Here is an 11,790-nt window from a genome sequence, read left to right as displayed (position 1 = left end):
GGGATCCCGGGAGATGCAGCTTTAAACAAATTATTTCAGCAGATCTATTCAGGTGGTTCTGATGAAGTGAAACGTGCCATGAACTAATCATTTATGGAGTCTGGTGGTACAGTTTTGAGTACCAACTGGTCTGATGTAGGTAAAAGGAAAGTTGAAATCAACCCTCCTGATGATATGGACTGGAAAAAGTACTAAATAAGCTAATTCGCTATCACTGTAAAAAAAAAAAAATCCATCATTTAAATCTATGCACTTTTTTTTAAAGGGTAGAATTAATATTTTATTGTCACTTATAATCAGATGGTGGTTGGGTATATATATAGTCTTCATACTTGATCTTTCCTTTTTGTAAATAAAAAAAATTACAAGTTTTCGACAGCCATGGGCTGGTCATGTTTTCAGAAGATGTAATCAGATTAATTCATTTATGGTGGCTTCAAGTTTTTCCTTATGAGCTCCGGACAATTCACCCACCTTTTGTCCCTCTGCTTCCTGGGCGCCGGCTCCTTCTCGCGGGCGAGACCTCCTGAGCGTCCTGAGCCGCCTGCAGTTCCGGCGGCACCACCCGCGCCGCTGCTCGGCCTCGGGCTCCTCGCCGCGCGGGCCGGGAGCCGCCCCCAGGGGACGCTGCTCGCCACCTGCTTTCTGGAGCTGTGGCTGCTGGAGGCCGAGGCCGAGGCCGCAGGATGCGAGCCGGGTCGGCGCGCGGCCGCGGCGCTGAGCCTGGCGCAGCGCTTGCTCGACGGGGCGGGCTCCGGCCTCGGGCCCTCGCTTTACAGCCCCGCAGAGCTGCGCCCGCTGCAGCCGTGCACGGCCCGCGCCGCGCCCCGAGGCCCCGCGCCCCGAGGCCCCGCGCCCCCGCGCCCCGAGGCCCCGCGCCCCGAGGCCCCGCGCCCGGCCGCGAGCCTCGCCGCCGCCCGCCTGCTCCGCCGCCCCCAGCCCGCGCCTCGCTGAGCCCGGAGGCCGCATCAAAAAAGGCTGTTCGTGTGTGTCCGTCTCCCACTTCAATAAAAGAGTTAAAAAAAAAAAAAAAAAAAAGTCCCACCTCGGCCGGCAGCCACTGCACCGCGTCCCGGAGCTGCGAGTTCTCCTCCCGGAGGAGGAGATTTGATTTGAGCTTTCGAGTTTTTTTTTTGTTGTTGTTTTGTTTTTTTTTTGTGATAATAAAGCAGCATAGTGTTTTATTTTTACACAATCATCGTTCAGTAAATGCTGTTACGTCGTGAAATATTACACTTCAACCTCCTTTTCAATAGAGAGGTCTTCTAAGGAAATGACCTGGAGCCTTCCACGTTTATCAGATGCCTTTTCATTATTCTTTTCCATTTTTGCGATTCTGGATCCAAACTGTATGGCCCGTCTTGGCAGAAGAGCACGGGTTGTTAAGCCAAGTTCCACTGCTGCAAGACGCAAAATCAGTTTTTCACCAATTCCATGGGGTAAAGTCAAGTCTGCCTTTTCCCAAACTGGTAGGGAATTTAGAAAGGAGACGACATTTTCATCCAGGAAAGGAAATCTTGCTTCTTTTCCGTGATTGCCAATAACTCTGTCATCACGACCAAGATTTCTAGACGATATTCGTCCCAGTTCCATCTCAATTTCCTCATTTAATCTATCCAATCTCATTTTTTTCTTTTTTCTTTTTTTTCTGTATCAACCCAAATATTTATTCATAATAATTTTTACTACTTTCACAAGTGAATGAAGGGGGTACGACCCCTACACTACGAAGGCAAAACACAAAAGCGCAACTAAAAAGGAAATGCTAGACATTTTAATTCATTTGCAGCCTCTCAAATTTAGATTATTAGTTTTGATACTAAAAAGATGCTTTATGGCTTAACATTAGTTGCATTATAGAAATTAAAATATTCCTGCAGACTTTGATGGCATGTATAAATAGTTTTTCAAATAAAGTGGTAAAGCCAAAGTAACATAGGCTCTTTTATAATTTACTTTAGAACATAGGATACAACTCAAGTCTCTACAGAGAAGGATAAAACAAAGGCTTCTAAAGAAAGCTGTTTTGACAAAAAAAGATCACTAATGGAAAATTATTTTATCTCTACAGAATCAGGAATATATGTTCTTCCCACAACAGTATCTACTACTGAAAACTAATGAAAAATCTCTTGCAAATCAAAAGATATATTCTGATATATTTTTATATCCATCCTCCAAATTTTAATTTGTTAGGTAGGTACACTCTGGAGAGATAATCTGATGATAGGAAGGTCAAAGCTTGAATTTCTGCCTTCATTTTAGAGTCTGCCATTATTTCCATTTCTTTTCTCCAAAATGGTTGGCAAGTAACATAAGGTCTTTTTAGGACACTGTCAAGTTTCATTTGGTCCCGTTTTGTCAGTGGAATTAAAGTATCTCTAGGTATATTTAACCGTTTAATATCAGAAGGGAGGAGACCAAGCCATCTGATAGCTGGAACTGTGAGATTATGAGCTTCAAAAGACATTGCCATAGATCCATACTTATAGATGCACATGATTTCTATGCATAGTTGTCGTCTTAGCTTCAACCCATATTTTGAATCTTACAAAATTTTGCAGAAATCTCATCTGCCAGTTATCTGCTTTACCCAGGATGCAGAGGCTAGAATTGTATTTAGAGGATAAATAGTAAATAAATACAATTCTAAAACAAGAAAACCATACAAATATATAAAACAAAAGTTTTCAGACAATGGATAACAGGCAGTGCAGGACTATGATCCCTGAAGAAACGGAAAAAACTAACTGAACCTTACAGTTGAACTAATTTGCCAGTTTCAAGGCTATAGCACAGGAAAGGGCAACCTAGACAGAGTCTGGATCTTTGGCTGAGTTGAACAGCTAGATACAAGAGTTCAGAGAGGCCAAAGTCCCTAGAATTTGCAGGACAAAGTAGTACAGAAGACAGAACTCTGAGAGATAGGTTGGGACCTGGAAGTCTTTGACTTTGCTTTTGGCTGTGCATGCAGCAAAAGAATACAACTGGGTCCAAGGAAATGACCTATGGAGTAGATTCTAGGAAAAACAAAGTAATTCCTAGACCTTACACAGGACTGGGAATAAAGTATTTATGATTCCATAAGCCAAAGTGGAAAGATCTTATATTACACAGGGCAATCAAATAGAATTCTCAGAAAATTATTGCCTTAATTATGGGATTAAAATCATCCAAGACTAAAGGCTGTTCTTCATCTACCTTGGTAATCTTAAAATATTAAAAGGATCCAGTTTCAAGTACTTACCTATCCACTGTTTAAAGAAATTCGACGAATCCAGCAACCAAGAATGTAAAATTCACAATATCTGTCATATGATTAAAAATCATGAAACATGCAAAGAAACAAGAGGACATGATCCACAGTAAGGAGAAAAATAGAAAACTCAATCAACAAACAAATCTAGAAATAATAGATATGATGAAGCTAGCAGACAAACTATTTAAAACAGACCTTATAGATATAAAATATATATTCACAAAAGTAAAGGAAAACATGGACATGATAAAGAGAGAAAGGAAAAAATATATAAAAGGTCCAAATAGAAATTCTCAAAATGAAAATATACCTGAAATTTAAAAACACACTGTATAGGATTTAAAGCAGACCAGATACTACAGAAGATAACATCAGTGAATTTGAAGAAATAGCAATAGAAACTATAACAGAAGCACAAAGAGAAAACAAAATAAATAGAGCATCAATTACCTGTGGGATAATATGAAATGGTCTACATACGTATAAGTGGAATCTAGAAACAGGCAGGCACCAAAGAAGTTTTAAAGAAAAATGGCCAAAATATTTTCCAAATTTGATGAAAAACTAAACAGATCCAAGAAGCTCAAAGAATTACAAGCAGAACATATATAAAGAAAAACATTACAAGGCACATCATCATCAAATTGTTGAACGTCAATGATAGAAAGAACATTTTTAAAAAAGATTTTATTTATTTATTCATGAGAGACAAAGAGAGAGTCAGAGACACAGGCAGGGGGAGAAGCAGGCTCCATGCAGGGAGCCTGACTGCGGGACTCAATCCCAGGTCTCCAGAATCACACCCTGGGCTGAAGGCAGCACTAAACCGCTGAGCCACCCAGGCTGCCCGAGAGAACATCTTAAAAGCAGACAGAGGAGTGCCTGGGTGGCACAATTAAGTGCCAGATCCTTGGCTTCAGCTTAGGACATGATCTTGGGGTCGTGGGATTGAGCCCAGAGTGAGATGGAGCCCAGAGTGGGGCTCCATGCTCAGTGAGGAGTCTGCTTAAGTTTCTCTCTCCCTCTCCACTCCCCACCACCTCTCTCTCTCTTGAAAAAAAAAAAAAGGCAGACAGAGAAAGAGAACACATTATATAGAAAGAATCAAAACATATTTCTCATCAGAAACTATGAAAGTCAGGGGGCACTTTGGTGGTTCAGTCGTTAAGCATCTGCCTTTGGCTAAGGTCATGATCCCAGAGTCCTGAAATTGAGTCCTGCATCAGGCTCCCTGCAGGAAGCCTGCTTCTCCCTCTGCCTGTGTCTCTGCGTCTCATGAATAAATAAATAAAATCTTAAAAAAAAAAAAAGACTATGAAAGTGAGAAAACTATGAAGAAGTATCTTTAAAGCATTGGAAAAAAGTATCAATCCAAAAAAATTATGAGAATACCTCATCCATCAAAAATATCTTTCAAAGTTGAAGTCATAATACTTTTTCAGATCAACAAAAACTAAGGGAGTTTGTCACTGTCACAAACAGGACATTTTTATATAATCCATTAGGTAAAGGAGAAAACAAAAGGGAAATTAGAAAATATCTTGAACTGAATGAAAATGAAAATATATGTAAGACGTGGATGGAACTAGAGGGTTTTATGTTAAATGAAATAAGTCAGTTAGAGAAAGACAAATACATGATTTCACTCATATGTGGAATTTAAGAAACAAAAGAGATGAACATAGGGGAAGGGAAAGAAAAATAAGATAAAAACACAGAGGGAAGCAAACCATAAGAGACTTTTAACTATAGGAAACAAATTGAGGTGAGTAACAGGGTGATGGGCATTAAGGAGGTCACCTGATATAATGAGCACTGGGTGTTATATGCAACTGATGAGTTACTACATTCTACCCCTGAAACTAATAACACACTGTATGTTAACTAAATTGAATTTAAATACAAAAAATTTTAAATGAAAATGTAATGTCTAAAACTTTGTAAGATACTGCTGACGCAATACTTAGAGGAAAATTTATGACATTAATCCTTTCACTACAAAACAATTAAAGTCTCAGATAAAGAGGGAAAATTACATCCAAAGTAAGGAGAAGAAAACAATAACAAAAATAACAAAAATTAATGAAATAGAAAACATAAAGAGAAATCAATGAATCCAAATGTCATTTCTTTGTAAAGAGCAAAAAATTGATAAAGAAAAAAGGAGAGAAAAATAATTTTTTAAAATTTTTTATTTACGATAGTCACACACAGAGCGAGAGGCAGAAACACAGGCAGAGGGAGAAGCAGGCTCCATGCACCGGGAGCCCGACTTGGGATTCGATCCCGGGTCTCCAGGATCGCACCCTGGGCCAAAGGCAGGCGCCAAACTGCTGTGCCACCCAGGGATCCCAAAGAGAGAAAAATAAATATAAAAATTACCAATAGTAAGCTTGGAAGAGAGGCTATCACTATAGATCTTACAGATATTAAAGGATAATTTGGAATATTTTGAACAATTTTATGCTAATACATTTGACAAATTAAATGAAATAGAGAAATTCTTTGTAAGATAGAAACCACACACACACACACAAAAAGAAACCACAAAAACTTAAGAAGTTTCTTCCTTCTTTTTTTTTTTTTTAAAGATTTTTATTTATTTATTCATGAAAGACACAGAGAAACAGGCAGAGACAGAGGCAGAAGGAGAAGCAGACTCCATGCAGGGAGCCTGATGTACTTGATCCTGGTAGTCCAGAATCACGCCCTGAGCCAAAGGCAGACGCTCAACCACTGAGCCACCCAGGCATCCCAAGAAGTTTCTTCTTCTTAAGAAAACGATTTCTTTTTAAGAAAATTATCTTAAGAAGAAATAGATTACCTGGAAAGATCTATATCTAGTTTTTTTCTCTTATAGTCTTTATTTATTCCAGGTTTATTGAGATATAATTGACATATAACTTGTATATATTTGAAGTGTACAATGTGATGACTTGATATATGTATGTATTGAACAATGGTATATTATGGTAAGGTTTAACACATCTATCACTTCACATAGTTACCTTTGTGTGTGTGTAATAAGAATATTTAAGGTCTACTCTTTTAGAAACGTTCACATATGCAATACAGCATTGCTAACCATAGTTACCATATTGTACATTAAATCCCCAGCACTTACTCATCTTATACCTGGAAGTTTGTACCCTTTGACCATCACACCACCCATTTCTCCTATACCCCCAGCCTCTGGCAACCACCAATCTACTGTTTCCATTCTGATGATCTTTAATTACACAATAATGTATCTGGGTGTGGCTTTTTTTCTTATCCCTTGTTTAGCACTCTTTCAATCCTTTCAATCTGAAACTATTATTTTTTATAATATAGGAATATGATTTGTGAGAATTTTAAAAATAATATATAAAGTGTTTCATATATGTAGTACTCAGTAAATATTAAATACTATTATTTGTCTAAGTGCCATGACTGGCCAAATAAATAAGTATTTGGTATTTCTTTCAATATTGCTAGCTCCAGTAGAGTAATGGCATTGTCTTCTTTACTATTGTGTCCCCAGTTCCTAGGAAAATATCAGTACATAATAGGTATTCAATATATATTTCTTGGATAAATATATGGATAAAAGAATTACTGAATTACTATATGGATAAAATATAAAAATTGTGTACATACAGATTCAGATTGATTACAGGTGATTATATACATACCAGATTTTATTAATGTATTTCAAGTAATTTCTAAGTTTTGTTTAACTGAAGATGTCAACTACATATACAATTACAGAGTAGATTTTATTATTTATAACATTGAATACTGAATAACTTATAAATAATTTTTACTGGAATTTTCTACCTCACCATTAGAAGTTGAATTCACTAGGTTTCAGTGTTAGGTTTCTTCTCCCCACATTCTCAAGGGCTGGCAAACATATACACTGTGTATCTTCTATTGCCATCTCTATGCTAACAACTCCAAATATATATCTTCAACCAGTTTCTCTCTCTCATTCTTTCTCTCTCTCTCACCTCTCTATTGATTAATAAGTCAAATTGTCTACATCAACATTTGCCTATTAATAGGCATTTCAAATCAACATGTCCAAAAATGAACGATACTTACTCCCAAACACAATGCTCCTATAAATTTCTATAAATTTCCCCTACTTGATGTGACCTCAAACCCATCAAAAACCTATGCATTGTCCTCAGATTCCCATCTCACTTTATTTCTCCAATCTATCAATCATAAAATTAATTTTGGTCAATTCACTTATCTGCCTTCCAATGGACACCATTCAAAGACAAGTCATCATGATCTGATTCCAGATTTATGAGACTTCCAAGTGTTTCCCACCTCCAATATGTCCCCTCCAATTCATTCTCACACACAGCACAGTGGTACTCAAAGTTAGATGAACACAAGAAGAATCATCTGAGGAGTTAGGAAATACTAATCCCTGGTTCTCACACATAAATATTGTACCTCAGTTAGTCTTGGACAAGCCCAAGCATCTGTATATTTAAAAGTTACCTAGGGTTGACTTTCAGTTCATTTGGGGATAGAGAGAGCAGGAAGGAGCATTTCTTTCATTGTTACAATAAAAAAGAGGCAAACTAACCTCAAATTTTTGAAGCTGTCAGACAGCTGAGGTCACAGAGCAACGAACTGACCCAAAATCTAAGGAAAGACCAATGTTTACAGGAAGAGAAGAGATATAAGCACTAATTTACTTGAGACAGGCACAACCAGAGACTGGTAAGATAAATATAGCTAAAATAATTGAAGAATTCCTGAAGGCTGAATGGGAGCTGTCAGCACAATATGAAAATCATAGGGCCTGTAGAAATGGACAGTGTCTATACCCTCATATGGGCTCTTTCTCCACAAACCTTACCAGCACTTACCAAAAAAATTAGAAAGAACCCTCATAAAGCATCTGGTTTGCAGTCTAGAAAAGGACCTCTCACTCTGAGATTCTCCACTATGGAATGAAAGTCTTAATCTTTCATTACAAAGGTCACAAATACTATTGTACTTAGGGTGCTGATGAAAAGTCATTGCAGCCGGGAAGAACAGGGGTAAAGAGCCCTACTCTTGGCAGAGAGGCAGGAGAACTGAGGAGAACACTCCCAGAAGTTTAGGGATCCACAGATCTTGTTTAAAAACTAAGGTTTAGTCAGAAAAAAAGTGTGACTAACTCCCTTCTCTCTGCCCCTCTCAGCACCTTTCCCCTTCAAATTAACAAACTTGGAATAAAAAGTAACAGCAAAATACTGCTGGGTGAGTAACTGGAAATGTACAATACAAAGTGATCTCTGAGACATATAACAAAGTGAAGACCTAAAGTTGAGGGTTGAACAAATATTATTCTGGTAATCCAAACCTGCCCTAAACACAAAATATAGCTACAGGAATTTAAAAATTAGACAGCTCAACTCCTATCTAGATTAATCCCCCACCTTTCCTCCAGCTAAAGACCTAGCAGGAAGAGAGGTACCTGTTTCCAGGCATAGAAAGTATTCTACCGTCCTATACAAAAAAATTGGTTTTCAGGGGGCACCTGGCCGGCTCAGTTGGTAGAACACATGACTTTTGACCTTGGGGTTGTAAATTTGAGTCCCACACTGGGTGTAGAGATTACTTAAAAATAAAATCTTAAAAAAATAAAAAATAAAAAATAAAAAAATAAAATAAAATCTTAAAAGAAAAAAATGTGGCTTTCAGCCTGGCCTCACTAGGGTAGGGGTGGGAGGGGACAGGGTGGGCACAGGCAACGTCAGAGGTGACTGGGAGTCTGCTACAGCTCTGGGGCGCCAGTTTTAGGAGAGGCGCTGACTTTGACTCTTGGGGCCAGCTGGTGGAGGCCATAGACAAATATCAGATATTAGCAAGACATCTACAAAAAGAGGCCCACGCTCAACACAAGAATTCTGAACTCACAATAGAACAAAACAAAAAAACCATAGGCAGAATTGCAACATGCTTGGAGTAATGAAGTGCAGCTTTACAGGCACACAGAAGAATTTAAACTGGAGGACCTGAAGCTAGAACCAATCCTAAAGAATATTCTTACATATAATAAAGAATTCCCATTTGACGTCCAGCCTGTTCTTTTAAGAAGAATTTTAGCACCTGGTGAAGAAGAGCATTTGGAACTTGAAGAAGAGGATGGTGTTAGAGCAGGGTCTCCTGATTCCTTTCCTGCTAGAGTTCCCGGCACTTTACTACAAGCTGCAGACAGAACTGGTCTGAAGGATGCAGAGCGTGCATCGATCCCTATATTACAGTTAGTGTAAATGATCTGAATTGCATAGATTTAACTCCTGTGGCTTCAAGAAAAGAAGATATATAAATTCATTTTAATGTGGACACTGAGTTCCAGAAGCATGTTGAAAAATCAACCAAAGATGCAGCTATCTTCCTTGAATTCAAATACTGCAAGCCAGGGGACCTGGGTGGCTCAGTGGTTGAGCATCTACCTTCAGCTGGGGTCCTGATTCTGGGGTTCTGGGATAGAGTCCCACATTGGACTCTCCACAGGGAGCCTGCTTCTCCCTCTGCCTGTGTCTCTGCCTCTCTCTCTCTCTCATGAATAAATAAATAAAATCTTAAAAAACAACACTATAAGCCTAAAAGGTTCACCAGCTCCAAGTGCTTTGCTTTCATGGAGATGGATGAAATTAAAGCTGGGCGGATTGTAATACTACTGTATAAGTAACCCACTGACTTTTTTTTTTTAAGATTTTGTTTATTCATGAGAGAGAGAGAGATAGAGAGAGAGAGAGGCAGAGACAGACAAAGGCAGAGGGAGAAGCAGGCTCCATGCAGGAAGCCCGACGTGGGACTGGATCTCCGGTCCCCAGGATCACACCCTGGGCTGAAGGCGGCACTAAACCGCCGAGCCACCCGGGCTGCCCCCCACTGACTTTAAAAGAAAGAAATTGCAGGGGATCCCTGGGTGGCGCAGTGGTTTGGCGCCTGCCTTTGGCCCAGGGCGCAATCCTGGAGACCCGGGATCGAATCCCACGTCGGGCTCCCGGTGCGTGGAGCCTGCTTCTCCCTCTGCCTGTGTCTCTGCCTCTCTCTCTCTCTCACTGTGTGCCTATCATAAATAAATAAAAATTAAAAAAGAAAATTAAATATTAAAAGAAAGAAATTGCAGTAATTAACCCAGAAACCAGTTTATCTTCATTGACATCAGACTTTGCATAAGGAATAATCCTGACATGAGTAACCTGGAATGCCTGTGAATTCTCCAATTCAGTAGCAATCATTCTAGCTCCGTGGAGCAAACACCCGCAGGAAGGAGGTAGGCCGCTGGGGTGCCGGCAGGCCAGAGCGAGCCCGGCGAATTCACAGTCTAGTACGCCACCGACACAGACAACTCCTTTGGATGCTGGCTTCTTGTAGTTTTGAGACATGTTTTTACTTTTATAGTATTTGTGCAATTCATAGTCTCTTTTCTAACTTACCCCTGTTGCTTCCCTGCTTTCTGCAACAACACTGCTTGGGCAGGATGTGCTGGTCGTCTTCAATTAATACAGCAATAAAAATGTGCTAGAGTTTACACATCTGTTCACTTCTGCTCCAATATGTTTTGGTTTTTTGAGTTAACGCCAGACTTTGAGCTGATGGGGATGGGGAAGTATGAAACTGTTCTGGGAGGAGGAATTCGACTGGAGGTCAGTCTGGAAATTTATAGGCTGTTCCTCAGAGACAGCCTAAACTCACCCTGATCTCACAGTTTTCCTGTTTAGAAATCGAGTGCCTTGTCCAGATGGGAGTGTTCCTAGGTTGTAGCTGTGATTTTTCCAGATGATCAGATTGTTTTTCTGTAAGAGCACATTTGTAGTCCTGTTGATTAGGATGTTGCATTATTCTCTCTGATAGTGATTCTAGGGGTAAGAACAGAATCATGTTGGAATAATTACAGATTTCTAGATTGGCTTTGTAATATCTTCTAAATTACATAATCTGAGTCAGATGCTAATGAGATACTGCAGGAGTAACTGCTGTTTTTCTGATAACTGTTGGAAAACCTTAAAGACTGCATACCTCTTATGGTGGGGAGTATACAAAATCTGGAGCTCCTCGAGTTGTTTCTATATAGGTAGGTAGGATTGCCATTTATTTACTATAAAGATATACTGACTTTCACCCATATGGAAATATGCAGGTCATTAGCTTATTATAATTTGCCTATTTACATTACTTTTGACATAATGGGGCATAAATAAAACTTTCAGAGGACACATGAGGTTGATGGATATTTGATACACACATTAGGATCAGGGTGGGCTCTCTGTGGGTTACATGTAGACCCAAATGTTCAACATTCACTGTGTTAAATGACCAATGCTAGTAGGAGGGCAAAGGGGCACCAGCACTTGGCCTGTTTTTAAACTACTGTAATAACCCTAGTCCTACAGTGCAATGTGTGATTTTTAAAATAAGTAGCCACAATGAGATGTCCTGGCCCTGCACTTCAAGAAACCTGGTCTTTACTTCTGGTTGTCTGTCTGTTCTGTTAAAGTAGATGTTAAAAACTTGGAGCCTGAAAGAAT

The 11,790-nt window shown here is 39.3% G+C and overlaps 1 protein-coding gene and 1 pseudogene across 1 annotated transcript in view; one reads left to right on the top strand and one right to left on the bottom strand.

Moving 5' to 3' along the window:
- CUL2 (cullin 2) overlaps positions 1 to 11,790 on the bottom strand; it is a 164,996-nt gene that overhangs the window by 143,701 nt on the left and 9,505 nt on the right. The window lies entirely within an intron of this gene.
- On the top strand, positions 451 to 10,086 carry LOC129499062 (axin interactor, dorsalization-associated protein-like; annotated as a pseudogene).

The sequence above is a fragment of the Nyctereutes procyonoides genome, unplaced genomic scaffold (genome assembly GCF_905146905.1).
Source record: "Nyctereutes procyonoides isolate TBG_1078 unplaced genomic scaffold, NYPRO_anot_genome, whole genome shotgun sequence".
Lineage (NCBI taxonomy): Eukaryota > Metazoa > Chordata > Mammalia > Carnivora > Canidae > Nyctereutes > Nyctereutes procyonoides.
This window is presented reverse-complemented; position numbering and strand designations above follow the sequence as displayed.